At 38.6% G+C, this 17570-nt stretch overlaps 1 protein-coding gene across 1 annotated transcript in view; it reads left to right on the plus strand.

The window, feature by feature from the left end:
* The first annotated feature begins 506 nt into the window (after positions 1-506).
* Positions 507-17570, plus strand: part of LOC149798839 (uncharacterized) — a 228720-nt gene continuing 211656 nt past the window's right edge. Inside the window, exon 1 of the mRNA XM_089957735.1 lies at positions 507-817. The gene's annotated coding sequence lies outside the window, so the exon portion shown is untranslated. The remainder of the gene's footprint in view (positions 818-17570) is intronic.

Raw genomic sequence — 17570 nt, forward strand, 5'->3', positions numbered from 1 at the left:
ATTTTGAATTAAACTTGAGCGATCAGATTATAAATGTTAAAATGCGATTTCGTGACATGCCGTAGCTTAAAAAGACAAAACAGAGTTACACGCATACACATCATCATCATCATTACCACCACCATCAAAAACAACTACAACAACACAGAAACACCCTAGACATAGCCGTTTAAGATTGAAGTTTCCACTGAATAGAATTGCAGACACATTCCAGCATAAAATATTTTCAAATCAATGTAAAATGAGTTATTTGTAAATACAATGGACTACGTCGGCCATAATCTTGGATATCATTTCAACAACATGGTTAAAGCTGTTTATTCTTCCTGAACAGGAGAGGCGAGACAACTCTTGTTAAGCCTTGTTATCCACTCGATCCAATCATCTGATACAGACCACTAGAGCTGGGTAAAATCGAAGCGAATTACGAGGCCAAATCTGATGTGTGTTATGCGAATACATCCAGTACGAGAATACTGCTGCAGTGTAATGGTTGGTATGCATATAAATGAACTTGCTAATAATACTCGAATACAGTTCAAGTAGAATGTCTAGGAAAGGTACGGATCGATAGTCAAAAAGAGCGGGAAAAGACAGCAGCACGCATACGGAACTAAGAGTGAACAGAAGCTAGGGTCTCTTGGTAGTTGCTGACCAGTATTAGGTTGAAAGAGAAGGCAGTGAAATAATCCTGAAGTTGGATATATTCGTCTAAAAATCGATATAAGATATGCCTCATTCGGAATTAGGTCTTGACAGTCTTTACAAACGGAGGACACTCACATAGAACACTGTTAAGGACACAGGACCGTTATAGGTGAGTACATATTATGTCCTATATTTTTCATTTCATTTCATTTAGCTCCATATTTTATATACCACTATGTCGAACATCTTATTTCATCGATTAGCGAAATTTAGTTTTTGCAATATGCTACCAACTCGTAAACGTTTAGTCATAAATCAATATTTATACACGTGTCATACAAATGTTTCTTATTCGCAGTTGGAAAAAAATTAGTACCTCAAGGCTAGAATTTTGATGTTGGTATATATTGATAACACGTGTATCTTTAACATAAATACCTTCTCTAAATCAATATTGCGCCGTCATCATGCAATATACAAGGAAAGAGATTGATTGGGGAAATATATTTTATTTGGCAATGCTCCTAAGTAGGATTATTCAGTTAACGGCATAATATCCATTTTATCTGGAAATATTCGAATCGTATTTTACAGCTTTATTATTTCAACATTGCTGCGTGTTATATTTATTACTTTCACGAACTACTAGACTAAGATAAGCGGTATTATAATAAACTGACCTTGACCTTAAAGGGACTGTTAACCTCACCCATGGCTTGTCCTTTTTTTTAATCATCCCTAAATGAATATTAGAAACAAAACAATATTTTAATTTACCTAACAAATGCTAAAGCACGAAGGACAAAAAATGTTATTGGGGTTATAGATCTGAAAAGTCTTCAATTCGTTGGCTAGTGTTTTTATCAAAGAAGTATAATGTTCCCCAACATTTGTTTGCAGACAACTGACGTTCGAAGAAGCAGCAAAAATTGTTTCGTTTTACTCTTTTCTTTAATAAATAAATGCATACATACAAACAGACATACAGTTTTACTTGAAATACGGTGGTGCAACTGAAATCGCAGTTTTTAAATTTATTTATGCAATTCACATTGAGAATTTAAACAATATATATTACTAAATCCTCAAGAGCGCCTCTAATTTGTTTTAATTTAATGATTAACATCGTTTTGCGAAAGCTTTACAAGTGAAAGAACAAGGACACAGGGAGTTCGTATAATCTATTGTTAACAAGCTCGACAGAGTCAGACATGTTGTTCTGTGATCATTTTCAATCACATACATACATACGTACATACATACATACAGACATACAGACATACATACAGACAGACAGACAGACAGACATACATACGTTGAACAGAGCAGGGACAGTGAGGTATTTTATAGAAGATGAACGATGTGCATGAGAATTATCATCGTTAGTACACTATTACACCAGTTGTAGAGAACTAATTAATAATGCGTAACTAGTGTAAATTGATTATAAGTTAAATGCGGGGAAGACGAGTGGTTGTACTGGATATTTAATTGAATTTCCCTGAGCCTGACTATCCAGAAGACGATCAGCAATTTAAATGCTAACTTTGTTTGGTGTATACATTTTTTTGCGTGATTTATACATTTTATATTTTGGTGTATATATTTTATGTTTGTTTGGCTTATACGTTGTATATTTTCTCATTTTGGTTGATCTAAACAAAACCTGATCATTATACATATTTTATGTTTTGTATTTCTTTTTATGTGTTATGAACACATATTTAATGTTCCTAGGATTATGGTGTGTGTGTGTGTGTGTGACTTGGATTTTTAACGTAGCTTTAACAATTTTTAGTCGTATCGTTACGATGTCTGCAGTGTGGCAGTTTATAGTGATGTCTAGCACTGGGACATCATGCCGCAGACATGTAGCACGATGTCCCACCCGGTCACATTATCCTGACACCAGGCCGACCAGTCCTAACACTAACCTCTTAATGCTGAGCGCCAAGCGAGATAGCTGTTTGTACCATTTTTGTAAGTCTTTGGTATGACTCAGCCGGGGATCGAACCCACGAACTCCCTCATCCGAGTCGGACGCTCTAACCACTAGGCCACCAGAGCGATTCCCAAGGACTAGAGAGCGCTGGTCTACCTTCTGTAAAACAATTAAAAATTGCCCATAAAAGATGCAGAGAAAAAATGCAACATTATAGAAACTTTACTATCTCACTGTGACGTAATTTATAAGGTTTTTTTATATATTAAAAATGGCACGAGAGAGAGAGAGAGAGAGAGAGAGAGAGAGAGAGAGAGAGAGAGAGAGAGAGAAGAAGAAGAAGAAGAAGAAAAAGAAGAAGTAGTAGTAGTAGAAGAAAAATTGTCAACATATGAAAGGAAGTTCACCACTATGCAAAACTATACATCTTCAATCGTATATACAAAAGTACAAAGGTATATCTTTATGCATAGATTAGTAAATCAATGACGAGATAATCTACATATGATTGCAAAATATATAAATAAATGCATAGCATAATAGTAAAACATACATATGCATAGACGGACATACAAAGAGACAGATCAATGGACAGGCACAACAATAAATCGGTTACTGTAATAACTCGGCGAATCAGCCATGGTCGGCTACTATTGGGTGTTACTACGCAAGGAACTGAACTCAGTCTACCTTGGCACTGTGTTCTTACCCAGATTAATTTACACGGGTCTGTCTTGACAAAAACACATATAACTACCGTAATCCATGGTTAGAGAAATAATGATCGATCATTAAATATATCAATTTTAGATATATCTAAAAATATTTGATAATGTGATGCATGCAAATAAAGCATCTGGTATTTCAGTTTATAAATAAACACGGACCGATCGGTAACAGCCTCAAACCCGGGGTGGAGAGTCGCGGAGACGCGTGTTCATCTTAAATGATACCATAAATTAACAGTTTGACATAAATGTTGGAAGTGTGTGAGGCAAATCGCTGATATGTTTTCTTTTTTTTTATATTGAATGAAGATGAAGCATACGAATATTTGTAAATTATACTTTACTTCAATTAACTTACCTCAAGTAACACAGACCATGCTAAATGCATGGATAATTTTGTTTACAACACACAGCATACACTTTATATAAAGGGGGTGCAATTTAATGATTTGATAGAACAACATGTTAATATATCACTTTATGTGATTCTGATTGGTCCAAATAAGCCCATGTAATTCTTGTGCAGTATTCCCTCAAACAGATTGGATGCGAACGCGGAAATTTTCCATATCCCGCCTTCTGGAACTGTTTGTTTTTACACTTGATATCAACATTTTAGCAATTTTTATTGGTAATCGATTACCCATAAGGCTTTGGTCAAAACTGTCACGTTTGTCGGAATATGGTCAGTTTACTCCTCTAGGTTTCGTTGCAAATAAAACTAAGGGTAACGGTCAGTGGTGGTGTTGGAGGGGTATGCCATTCAAATATGGGCTCAGTACATACTTATTTTCCATGTATAATTATCACGTAATCTGCAGTCACTTTTAATCTGCATGCACTTTCGCTCCCCTTCCTCTGCTTACAAAATCAACAACAACAAAATTATATCCACATCTGAAGTAAAACGTAATATTAATATACTGTGAAATTCCTAAATTTGATAAAAACCGATGTTATTTAGTGAGGTTAATCTAACTGCATATTTCAGGCCCGGAATAGTATCGCTGTGCCCTTCACACACACACACACACACACACACGTATGCATATTACGGTCTAAAAATAACATAGTCCTGCAAACCAGTGCAATACCTTAGAAAAGGACTCATAAAAAATCAATTAAAATTTTTTAAAAAATGTTACATAGACTACGAACTTGTCTTAAGTCCCTATGCAACGTCGTAACGTTATATAATACAAATCTTTTACCACAGTGGCGTAACACGTAGTAACTTCTTATTGCAACGTCATTAACCTTAACGTTATGTAATAAAAATCATTTACCACAGTGGATTAACACGTAGTAACTTCTTATTGCAACGTCATTAACCATAATGTTACGTAATAAATGAAGCTTAAAGTGTGTTCGCTTGATATTAATTTTTATATTCGTTGATTAGAACAATATTTTACTCGCTGCAAGCAGCCCCTGGCATAATTTTCATATCAAATGAACACTGGTAAAGATGCTGTATATCTTCCTTTGGTATGTACAAGTGTTATAACACTCTTTTTGCATATTGCCCAAAGCACGCATTTATGACGTGTCGTTGCTACTTAGCTGCATAATGTTCGGAATTTAATATATCATTTTGGGTTGTAACAAACGCTATGGTTTTTAAGTTTATAAAATGTGTTCCCGTGAAATGTCTTACATCATGCTTGCAAGTTAAATTTCATAAACTTTTCACAATGTAAATGTCAAATATACGCATTTTATACATCGAAGACACTAAACTATTATTAAGCTTGATTGACTATATGTATATTCTTACAGTCACGTGGGAGAACAGTTAGCGTACACTTCTTGTTTGTTAGAGAAACTAGCTAAAATAAAATCAGTGCTTTGAAGGCCTCCTGTCTGATCACACTGTACTGCTCCATATAATTTCAGACAAAATTGGGTAACGAAGCAGATAGAAGCCTGGATATGCATTTATTTCAGCAGCAATATCCAGACTTTCCAGACTTGTCATTTTTTAAAAAATAAAACTTATGCACATGCCATTTATCCAGATTTGTGATCGTTGTCGCAGAGTTTGAGAATTCCGTTTCTCTCTGAAATGCACTAGAGTTACTAAGTGGGTAATGGCTTAAATGTAAACTTTCACATTTCACGTCTGCTAAGTGCAGCTGACCCTACACTTTGTGCGAACTTATAGAACATAGAAGAAGATGTAGCTATCAGAGTGACTTAAAATATGACAGGCATTTTCTTTCGAAACTTAAGATATAGTTCTTCACTACAGAATCCTACCTCTTATTTTTTTACAGCACAAGATCGGATTTTTTAAAATGCAATCTTGGTTGATAATTATTGAATGTTGTTAGCATTATTTTACAAGGTTATATCGTTTCCTCGTTACAAATGATAAGAAAATTTAGATGAAATCATTTTCTTTTGACAGGCTTTCTTCTTCGCCATTATATATTTTATCGGGCTTTAAGATTAAATGAAAGTTTCATAAGTTTTAAGCGATGTTACATTTCTTTATATATGGCATAGGCAATGACCAATAATTTTCTTAAAATGTGAAGCTGCACAATTAACGAATTTGTTCTGATAAATTGGCCAAGTTAGTGGCCAGATGCAGGTGACTGTACAGCAGATTCATAAACATATTTAGGTGTTACCAGATTAGGGATTCATATTCTGGATTTTATTTACTTTTATGCACACCACAGCTTTCATGACTTGGAAACGAGTGAGCTAACTACGTGAAGTAAAGTAATATGTCAGCCTGAGCTCTCCATCGGAAGTCGAGGATGAATGTTTAGTATGCTAGACCCGCTGTTACAAACCAACTTAACGTTCAACTTCGCCATCAGTTTCTGGTCTAATGGTACTTATGTGTTCAATGTCCATTTTTACTGTCTGTTCACATTCCATTGTTCTTATTTTACTCTATCGTTCCACATAGTCCATTTTCTCTTAACGAAGGATCTTTTTTTCTTCTCAAAATGCCTCAAAATAGTAACAATGATCATTTGACAAGTGCACCAAAAATTCCATACATTATCAGAACGTAACTAGGCCTGAGATTATGAGCAAAAATATCATCAAGTAGAAGTCTGCATTATCATTACGCTTATCTCAGTTATCGTTCCTCCATTACACATATATCCATAAGTATTCCCAGTCCAAAAACTCCGTAAGCAGGGGACGGATCCAAATTGCTAAACCTTTGTGAATATACATAAACTACACATAATCATACCCCACCCCCAAAATGTGAAAACGTCTCTGTTTCAAATGGTGTTGAAGGAGTCATGCGACATCACACACACTCCAGTACAGATGGGCCGGATAATGTAATGCCCACATTTACTTTGAAAGGCATTATAATAACCATTGTGACATAAACATTTGTGCAGAGGTACATTTGTTTAATGTATACGTTGATATGACATTATAATTTATTTGTATGTTTAAAGTATATGTTGATATGACATTATAATGTATTTGTACGTTTAAAACAAAATATATCCCATTAAATACCCAGTAAAGGGTCTTTCCAGGTTTTTCTCAGTGCTGTCATCTCGATATATCCTGGCACATTTGTCTTCAAACTAATGGCATCTGCTCAAAAGTGCTGCATAATTGTTTTGACTGATTTCAGCATGATCACGTAATTTAAACTGAGCTGTTTAAGAATACGGCCTTTTAGTTGATCTTGCCGAGGTACGTCTTCTCCTGATCAAATCATTTGCTCTATCCCTGCAACGTTTCTTAAGCAATATATTATACGGACATGTACTAATACTAATCAGCGAAATGAGGAGCGAAACATCAAATACTATAGAGAGAAGAAAAAGCAATAACTGTCCATTTCACTGTTTTCTTATCATCTCTCTTCTCCTTATCATCCTTTCTGCCTCTGCTGCTTCAGTCTCATCCACCTAACATCCTTTTCCTTTATTTTATTCATTCTCTACTCATTTATTCTAGTCCACCCCACCTTTACTCCCCTTCACCTCCTCAGCTTCTCTTTCTTTATTCCTTTTCCTCCTCCCTCTTCATCTTCCTCTCCTGCTCTCATTATCTTCCTCCCTGCATGACTGCTGAAACAATTATTTTCACTGTTCTAGAGTCGATGTGCAAAATTAAAGTAATAGATTTCTGTCCAAAAAACGTAATGGGCGAGGATATTGGTTTATGACGTAAACCTTGATATTGGAGTAGTTTGATAATGGAACTATAATCTGAATGTTATTGATTTTGTTAGAATTCTACTGTTCAATCTTTTGGTATTATTAAGTTATGTTTACTTTGTAAGTTATATTAAACCATTTGTGTTCATATGTACATACTATCACTGGGTAGAGCTTGGTACATTGAAAAATGTTGTACCGTGGTAAACCGCGGTGTTTCTGAACATATCGCGAGAGTACCACGATATACCGCGGTGTTTTTAAACATACCGCAGTATACCGGGGTGTTTTTGAAAATAACGCGATAGTACCACGACATATCCGAAATATATTATGATACCAACAATTTAATATGTTGGGGCAAGGGCATGGGATCTTATTTCTACATTTCCGGATTGAAAGTAGTTGGAAAAATATTTTGCTCTGATTGATAATAAATTCACACCATATTATATCCATTATATCAGCTGAAGAAAATCAATTATCTTTAGCTAAAGAAAAGAAAATCTCTCCGCTTGAAAGAAAATCGTAGCCCCTCCATCCAAAATTAAATTGTCAGTACCTTAGAGTAGACGAATTTGCTACGTGTATGCTAATTATTGTACAAGTTGTTATTTAAAAATTGTAACTAAAGTGGAATAATCACGTTTACGCTATTTGTGACACATTGTAAAAGACTTTGAGCTGTCATTATAAAGCTTGTTGTTATAAATAGGATGTGTTGACAACAAAATCTACACTTTAGCTACACTACTGATATAACAGACACGGAAACATTAAGTGGGATGCTAACACCCGGGGCAAGGTGTTTATCGTAGAAAGCCAATACACTTTACAACCACTGACACAACAAAGGAGAAAATATTTAGTGGACCAGAGAAATTACATAAGATACAAACATTAAACATCTGCTCTCCTAAAACTCTTATGATGTTTCTCGATCTTGCAAGGAAAGACAGCTACTTAACCATTTGAATTACACTAATAAATAACGAAACAAAATGACATTTTTTCTTTTCTTTTTTAAATTCGAAATTTTTCTAAAACTTGTATTTGGTCCCCATATCATTCACAACATCCAATTTGACCGCCATGTTGGTATATTTGACACGTGTCAAAATGTGATAAAAGGTTTGTAATTATAGTTCCATTTGTAATATTCTCAATTAATTTGACACGAGAGGCTGAGACCATGCTGTGGGAGATGACAGTCTCTTACAGCTGCTAATTATGACCCGAATTTGCTCCGAAGACAGTTCCGACACATTGAAACAGGATTTATGATTTTGAATCGCAGTGTTAACATTCACTTATAAAACTGTCACAGGCAATGGTAAGTTCCCTCAAAACTGAGAATAAAACAAAGCAAGTGGTTAGATTAACCAGTTAGATGTTATAAGTGTCTTCACGACAATATTCTGGGTACCACCATATTTGCTGTGACATCAGCGGTCAGTGGTCACGTGGACATAAGCTATGCATTTCATTAAAACGGACAAAATATAACGAAGATATATATATATATATATATATATATATATATATATATATATATATATATATATATATATATATATATATATATATATATATATATATATTTATTTATTTATTTATTTATTTATTTACATGTAAACCACTTCAATTGTAATTTTTAATGTAATAAACTGGGTTCTTAACCAAACGTATTCTAATGAGGAAACCATGGGGATTCTGGACCACTGGGTGATGATCAAATCGATGTTGGTTCTGTACCACTGTGTGCATATTAGAAGTTTATTAATCAGATAAAGCAATAGATCAGGCATCTTTGTTTCAGGAAATCTCGTTTACAGAGGCGTCAGGGCTACCGGCATGGCCACAATCATGGACATCAGCGTCACCTGAGCTGGGTGCAAACGAAAAGGACTACCTTGATGATATTTTGAGACGTTTCGATGAGGCCGTATCGATAGCTATAAGGAAATGAGTTATATTTGGAGATGAATGTTTTGGAGGAGGATGATCAGGATGTGTATGAGGATGACCAATTGAGGAGAAGATGTTATAGTCATCAGAGACCCACGCAGTAATAAGAGCAGCAATATCATATTAGGAATAAACTCAAGCGCTTGAACCTGACTGCGACACAACGAGATCAGTTTGTCATCGGATGATCCTGGTCACGCGTGCTTCACTCCAGGTCGCAAGAAATGTATCATGTTCTATTACGTGTTTTAGGGTATTTTTGAGCTCAGGTTATCAGAACGCAATTATTTCGTAGGCACTGGTACTGGCTACAAGGTCTCAGACGCCAATGGCGTCAGCGCCGAAGTCGGGATCCAAGCGTTAAATTTTTCAGGATAACCAAACCAATTGACGAGACGGTTTTATTGTAAAATTCGCTGCCGTGATCGATCCACAATGTTTGGGGGGTTCACGCTCACCCACAATACTGCCCAACGCCTCAACAATAGAGTTTCCCCTTTTGTTCTTCAATACAAACCGTCCAGGCGTACCTGCTAAACACATCGATGACCGCCAACAGATACTTGAAATGATCGTTATATGAGTTGTAATCTCTTATGTCGACGAGATCCGTTGACCATATGTAACCCACCGTCACGGCAATGACCTTACGACGTGGAAAACGCTTACACACAGGTCTGTGCAGCTCTTGCGTCAGCAGCTCCATTGCTGGCCACGTTGTGGCTCGCGTCTTGATGTTCGGTTTTTATATAAAACATGTCCTACAGTTCCTTTGGAACGTTCATCGGGCCAGACAGCTCAGATGCTGAGGACAACATAACTGCCTACACGGAGGAGCTGGATTAAAAAGTCAATCGCACCGGTGACTCCGGGCAGGGTAATCTTCACATGGGCGGACACAGAATCACGAATCTCGCTGATGTGAGTTTTCCACCACGAACGTGACTCAACGGCTGTTTGTCAGTCTCAGGTGTCTTCTCAGGCCGTGTCGTCGGCAGATCTTGATGCGTTGCTTACTGAAAAATATGACAAAACAGGTTGATCCGTTTCAAGAAACGTACACGATGCGGATTCTTTTCCGTGGCAGATAGTTAAATCTTTAAGGAGGGCGCTCACCAGTCATCATGTACTTTTGAGAGAGTGACGTACGTAAGGTGAAGTTGTTGACATTAGAAGCATGTACATTTGAGAGAATGTTGGGATTTCTCTGTGCTCCTTTAATGTAATGTGGCTGACACTTCTCTGGATATCGTACTTGTGGAAATTGTACACAACCTAAACACACAGCTAAATAAAATGATTGTTCCCTTGTGCTAAAACAATCAGCCTGAAATTAGTCTGAAGTACACTATCTTTAGCAGCTATTAATATAGGAAAATGAATGCTGACAGACTAAAAAATACCATCTTCTGAACGTGCAATGAATGCATTAACACATTTTAAAATTTGTAAAAAAAATTTATCGGCTCTCTTTATTTTATACAATTTACCTCTGAAACGAACAATCGGAGCAAGTAGTTTATTTAAAGGGACACATCTGGAGTAAGGCCAAGCTGTATATTCTATAACCCATATTACACCCATCAATCATACATCAAAATAAAGGAAATTATTGGTTCTTTGAACAATACTTTGGATAAACAATGTCTTTTTTTAAAAAGCCAGTATAATTAGCGAGGTAACCCGGGGAAAATCTTTTTCTTTAAAATTCTGACCTTATGCAAAATACAAAATGTGGAGCGCCACCTAACATAACTATGGAATCACCAAGTCTCAGCACGCACACTCAGAATATCAGACGTGTTGGGGAGTACAGGATCGAGCATGATCTATTACTTTGTAACCGCAGGGAGGTTTATCGGAGTCGATCCATATCCGTCAGAAGCTTATTGACCCATCACCGCGCAAACCTGCGACGAAGGGTTCAGAGACGTCAGTAGTACTTCCAAGGCAATGATGACGGACAAAATTTTGGAAATCACGCATCCAGGCCACTGACGTGATTCTCGACGTAACACCCAGGCGATATCGTATTTACAGGTTAACTCGTTTGGAGGTACTAAATTATCAACCACCTGAGGAAATCTAGTCGCAATTCGCGGCGGCGGTAGCCAAATTCGTTGTGACGGATCATCCGTCCGTTGCGAACAGCGAGGTAATCACCAATATGTATGTGGACACGCGTCGCGTCAGAAACATCACCGGGCACATTCCAACGCTCACAGGAAACACCGAAAACCGACATTGTGTGGTCTTCCCAGCATCGTCGTAATTTTCATATAATTTCAAGGCTTATTATGTCTTTGCTCATCACATCACACCCACGTCCACGAGAAAAGAATTGACAACGGGTGGAGTCACGTCTAATCTTTGGCTGCAGAGGCAACTCTCCGCGGCAGTTGAGATCTGCAAATTTCAGGTACACGGCACGCACTTTTGCTAGAGCACTGCAATCATCGAGGCAACCATGATTGAAAATTACATCGCCGGTGTCAGCAGGTACAATACGTATTCCACGTTTAAATTTACGGCACTCATGGCAAAACCTACTAATCCCGGGCTCAGTTATTTCCACATTTTTACTCAGAACGACTTATTATGAATCACCAGGTGAAGAATTTTATCTTGATCTAATCACCAGGTGAAGAATTTTATCTTGATCTAATATAGTTTTACCATGGCTGAAATCATTCGAACAGCCATCGAACGTTACCAGACCAGTTGCACATGATCAAGCAGACTACGTGACATTGTGCGAAGATTAACCGTGTGCAGAATCTATGTAAATCATTGCTCGGAGAAGACTACGAAACATGGAAGCACGATAAGGACAAATGGTCTCACTTTTCCGTTCGAGCATAGCACAACACAGCTGACAGACGCCATCGTTCACACCTTAATGCAGAAACTACATCCTAGAAGCGTTGACGCCATCCTGAAAACCAGATACATCAAGCAGCATAGATTTGCACGAAAGGAAGACGATACCGCGCACAAAAAAGATCACAACGGCACGGATAAAGCTGCAACGAAACAGAAAATTCGTGGAAACAGAAAATTGGTTGATGCCATAGACAAAAGAAACGTTTTTCAGCATGCTCAGTTAGATTTGAGTACGAAGACCTGGATATCATATTGGATGTGATGACGCTTGACGAGCTATCCGGTAAAGATCCATACAAGGATGTCACGGTTCCTGAACCACCGGTTTTTGAACCCAACTAAACCATGGTAGGCGCTATTTTATGGAATCATGTACAATGTGCATGGAAAAGTCGATCAAGATGTAGCTACAGGGCATGTGCTTATCTGGAGAATTTGCAGCCGGGTGAAATTGAACAGAAACTGCGCAGGGGTTTAAAGAAAGGGAGTGTCTTTCTCAAGGAAATTTTGTGGGTCCTCCATGGGCAGTACCGGAGCAGATGGAGGAAAATAATGATCGAGAAATATATATCAGCAAATACTGGAGGCACTGGGTATCCATGGACAGAGATTTAATGTTTCCAACTATACAAGCTTTCGAGAAAGAAAACCTTAACGTGAGACAATCGCTCTGGCTTTGTATTACCTTTACAAATATCATCTAAAGATACCTTATTCCGCTGCAAGAGATTAAGGATTATTGCAAGTCATGGAGGTATAGAAGTACTTAGACTATCTTGACCTGCAATGCGACTCGTAATATGCTAGCGTATATTGTCAAGTTAAATCAGCTCGCTAAAATAATAATATGGATTACTAGAGTGCCACTGCATGAATCTATAATTAAAAGCAGATAAGGTCGGTAAAAGCATGAAATTTCTAATAGAACAGTTTACTCAGCTTGAGTTGTTAATCCAGAGTTTAGTGGGTTCAGGAGCATAAGATGAGACCGATCATCGATTTTAATCACATTGTCGAAGCTTTGTAGGACGAGGACAGGAGAGAACTCGAATCGTAATGCCGCTATTACCATCCAAAGGTTCACGTGTACAAACGCGCGTATCGACAATATTGACGCTTTCTGAGAATCTCAGCATCCGTGCCCATCGCGATGTCCGCGCCCGGGATCTTTTCCATGGGCTCCACGGCCAGTCCGTTCATGCTGATTTTATTCGCAGCCCGCGCCGGAAGCAAAGCAAAAAATACCAAGCAGGATTTTCTGGCGTGCTCAGCAAGATCTGGTCGTCTGAGAACGGTAGATGACATCCTGATTGATCTGGCACCTATGCCGTTCAGTTGCTTCCAAAAGACCTACGACAGAAAATATGGAAAAAGAGAAACCGACGTTTAAGTTAAGCGCTTGTTTGTGTCTGCACCACAGATCGTATTTTCTAGTGAACACGCGATACGGCCTGGTCGATCAGGTCGCGATGACACGGATGCACATCATGTTGTTAATCAGCATAAACGACACGTACGCGACGCTGTTTTTCTACGGATAGATCATATCGATCTCACGATAGCCAAACAAGTTATTTGGGTTCGCTTACAGCATCACATCCATGCCCGACCCAATGAAGTAATTTAAGCAGTTTTGACTCGTTCCAGAATCCGTAGCCCTCGTGGAGGTCATGATCGCTTAAAAAGAGCACGATACCGATTTTGAGTAGCGCCTTGGTGTAACTGCAAAAGTAGCGATGATGACAGTTTTGGTCGTAACGCGGTGTGAAATTCAATTGGTTGTAGGATCACTTGCAAATTACCGCATCGATCAGCAGAAACTTAGACGCGTACGGAAACACGGCCAAACGAAATAACACGTGTGTTTGATAATACTCTCGCATCACTTCCAGGTGTCTCACAGACACTTAAACGGAAGCAGAACTATATGTTGATTCATCAGAATGTACCCTTCAAGGTAATAGCGGAAACCTGGGATCGCATAGTCTATGTATATGTCATTGTCCACGATTTTAACTCCGAACAACTTGTTCGTGTAGAATCGTAACGCAGGCTCGAACATCGATCCTCACAGACACGGTAACGTCGTCGAGACGATATTAACCCGGGCGAAGATAAATTTTTAGTCATGATCGAATCGATGTAACCAAAAGGTCAGCATCCCGTGACCGTAGCCAGGTCGGATCCGCAGAGGATCGTCTCCATCAGCTAATACCACTCCGATAACTTTTGTCTGACGCGATAACACGCAATAAATTAATTGAGTTTCTTGTGCAAATCCTTATCCACTATGCCTATTTTATTAATAGTCATTCTCTAATATAAAAATATCTACAAACTACATCGTGGCCAACGATGACGAGGTGTTCATCATCGCCGTCATCTTGCACAATCTGGACATATTGGACGAAGCCATCCGACCGTGGCGAGAAACTATGTTTCTGTGAATTTTTTTGCCGTGACGAGAGTCAAAGGAGTGACGCGCAGGAAAATCTTCCTCACGCGAGAACGACGGCGAAATCTGTACGAAAATGATGTCATTAGTGTCAACTACGACGAATAGCGGAGGCACTGCGTTAGGTGCATGGGAACGAAACACTTAAAAAACTCTACCTCAGTCTTAACATATATATGGCCGACAACACCAGATATCTCATCTATGCCATCGTAGAAAATCGTAAAGATCTCGGGGATGCCATGGTGAACACGCACCATCTCAACATCGACATCAGTGTGTATCTCACATTCACCAAAGTGGTCGGCATAGGAACACATATCGTGCTACTCCTGACTTAGCAGCAAAAAGAACTCGACGACGATTGCACGCTCAATATATTCTACTACAGGGATATCCTCGTGAAACATTATCTCCTGCATGTATCATCATTGTCAATGTCGGAATCACAGCCGGTTAAAAGCAATTGTTGCCTAAACGATTTCATAACCACCAGGAATACGGCTCACGTCGTTGTTTTTTGTTGTTGTTGTTGTTGCTTCTCAATGTCGCTGGCACCAATGGCGCTATGCTTGCTGTTGTTGCTTCATAATCTTAGCATCTTTAATCTGTGATTGTGTCGTGCTGTGCACAGTATTCGTTTCTGCAGATTCTATTGCATCTCTCTCTCTCTTTCATTCTTTCTCTCTCTCTCTCGATTATTTCTTCGTAATGGCATTTCTTTATGCTATATTATTATTAAGATTACATTTTTTATCTAATTAAAAATACTAACAATTAAAGAAGTCGATAAATGACAAACAACTTGAGATATATTTTAAATGTATATTTGACATAAGATAAATAAATTTATCTGAACCATTATCGCAATGATGGAGAGAAGGAAACACAGAGTGAATGTTGTACTGAAACCCGGGCAAAATTTCAGTCTACGAAATGAGCTGATCCGTCGTCTGAGAGAGATTTACTTCGGGATCGCTCAGTCACGTTTCAGACGTCTAAATATCAGCTGATGCGAGAGGTAAATATGTCAAATTCCCCAAAAAGATATCAGCGACTAAAGCGTGCGTGAATGTTAAAAACAAAGACGATCACTGTCTGATCTGGGCGGTGCTCTCCGTGTTGTATCCTGCTTTGTATCATCCGGATCGCGTCTCATACTACAAGCCGTATTTCGATAGCATCAAAACAGCCATTATACGATTTCAGAATAAGTCAAATATGTCCCAAATTTGGAAGATCAAAATGATCTGTTGATCAACGTCTTTGGCCTGGAATAAAACAAGTCTCGAGAGAAAGATTACACTGTCTATTCGCTGCTGATTTAAAAATAGGTTAATCAACACATACTCAATTTACTATAAATCACTTTTCATCTGGAATGGATTTTCGTCGCCTGTGCCGCTCACGGTACAACAAACACGCTAACAAGGCTCATTTCTGACACAAGTGTTTGCAGTGTTTCTCACGAAGGAAAAGTTGGACGCACATGTTACTGTCAGGAAACACAGGCTCCTCAGATGCCTCATCTTGATCCTGATAGATATTTCACAAACATGGATCAGAAGTACGTGCCATGCGCTATTGGTTACAAAACATGTTGTGTTACTGGTGAGAGATCGTCATTACCGTATATATAGTGTCGTGGTCCTGATTGTGTCATCTGGTTCTTTGAGCATCACCGACATCAGAAAAAAATTCAACACCGCTGATTCCGCTTACGCCAGAACAGCAAAGGAAGCACATGTCGACAGATCGTTGTCCCATTTGTGAAGATTATTTAAAACCGCACGATAAGATATCCATTGACCATTTGTAACATCACTTGATGTTATTGCGGTGCCGCTCATGACAAATGCAATATCCAGATCAAGGATCCATATTTCATTCCAGTGGTTGCTTATAATCTACGAAGGTACGATGGACACTCTATCGTGGCATCGCTGAAAAAAGTTCAGATCGTTCTCGGTTGGACCCATCAGGTTGGTAGACAGTTTACAGTTTATGTTGGCACTGTTGGACGAACTGGTCAAAAGTTGTCCTGCCTTTGCTCACCTGGACGAGGCCGATCCGCAAAAAATTAGTTTGCTCAAACAAAAGATTTTATCCTTTTGAGTACATAGATGGCTTGTCGCGGTTCGATGAAACTTCTGTTCTTCCCAAAGGTGTGTTTTATTCCCATTTAACTATGTCCAATATCACCGGCGACGAATACGACATAGCACTGTAGGTGTGGCAAAAATTGGGTTGCCAGACTCTTGGGGACTACTATGATGTGTATCTGAAAACGGACTTGCTGTTACCCGCGTTCGTGTTTCAGAATTTCAGGGCAACCTGCCAGAAACATTACTGCTAGACCCGCTCTGCTACGTCTCTGCGCCCGGGTTGGCATGGCATGCACTGCTGAAAAACCAGTGGAGCGCAGCTCAAACTCCTTTCCGAATCGGACATGTTTTTGTTTACCGAACAGATGCTACGAGGCGGACTTTCCGTCGTTGCGCAGTTTCCAACAACAAATACCTGTCAAATTATGATCTTACTGAGTCACCCGTGTGCATCATTTATCTGTACACAAACAATCTATATGATTCGGCTATGTGTCAGCCACTTCCTATGTGCGGTGTTTACTGGATTACCGCAGAGCAGTTTCTGCAGAAGTGCTCGGTCTGTTACGTCGACGACGTGGGTTATTTAGTCCAGATTGACTTGATCTGTCCTGAACATTTGCACGAGCTCCACAACGATTATTCATTGTTGCGTTGAAAAACGTCTGGTTGACAATGAGATACTAT

Source organism: Sinohyriopsis cumingii, chromosome 5 (genome assembly GCF_028554795.1).
Source record: "Sinohyriopsis cumingii isolate HCF-2022 chromosome 5, ASM2855479v2, whole genome shotgun sequence".
Taxonomy (NCBI): Eukaryota; Metazoa; Mollusca; class Bivalvia; order Unionida; family Unionidae; genus Sinohyriopsis; species Sinohyriopsis cumingii.